We start from the raw sequence: 629 nt of genomic DNA, 5'->3' as shown, positions 1-629 counted from the left end.
AAGCAGAATATTTGCACATTGGCCTCATACTGCGCCCCCCCCCCCCCAGCAGCAAAAGAGCCGCGTTCTCCTTCTTGTCTTCATTATAAAGATATGTCTTAAGTCCCTTTTAACGATCTGCAGCCGATGAATAAATGAGGATAATCCTCGTCCTGACCTCGTTCCTGGGAAAGCCGAGAGCTGGGGATCAATACGAAGGTGGTCAGAGGTCCCGTCTGCTGGGTGTCAGTCCTGAGAATGAGGGTGCCCACTCTGTCAGAAATGGAGGACTGAGAAGCCTCCAACACTCTGATTGCTGTCAGTAAATGGAACTACTGTAATGAAGTTACTGCTCTATGAAATCAGTCAGATTGTTCTAACCATTACCTATGGGTATCGCTGCCCAAGTACTTCCTTCACCCATAGGAGCCTGATTCACCCTGATTTGTCCGGAAGACCAGATGACCCCCACGGGATCCCACCCTCTATGTATGTGCCAGAAAGGAGAAACACTCAGCATCTCCATGTATCACCCTGAGATTATACAGTCACCACCAGAGAAGCTCACTACATACAGTGAGCATCTCCTAGTGGTGACTGTATAATCTGTATGTAGTGAGCTCCCCCTAGTGGTGGCTGTATAATCTGTA

The sequence above is a fragment of the Bufo gargarizans genome, chromosome 9 (genome assembly GCF_014858855.1).
Source record: "Bufo gargarizans isolate SCDJY-AF-19 chromosome 9, ASM1485885v1, whole genome shotgun sequence".
NCBI lineage: Eukaryota > Metazoa > Chordata > Amphibia > Anura > Bufonidae > Bufo > Bufo gargarizans.
This window is presented reverse-complemented; position numbering follows the sequence as displayed.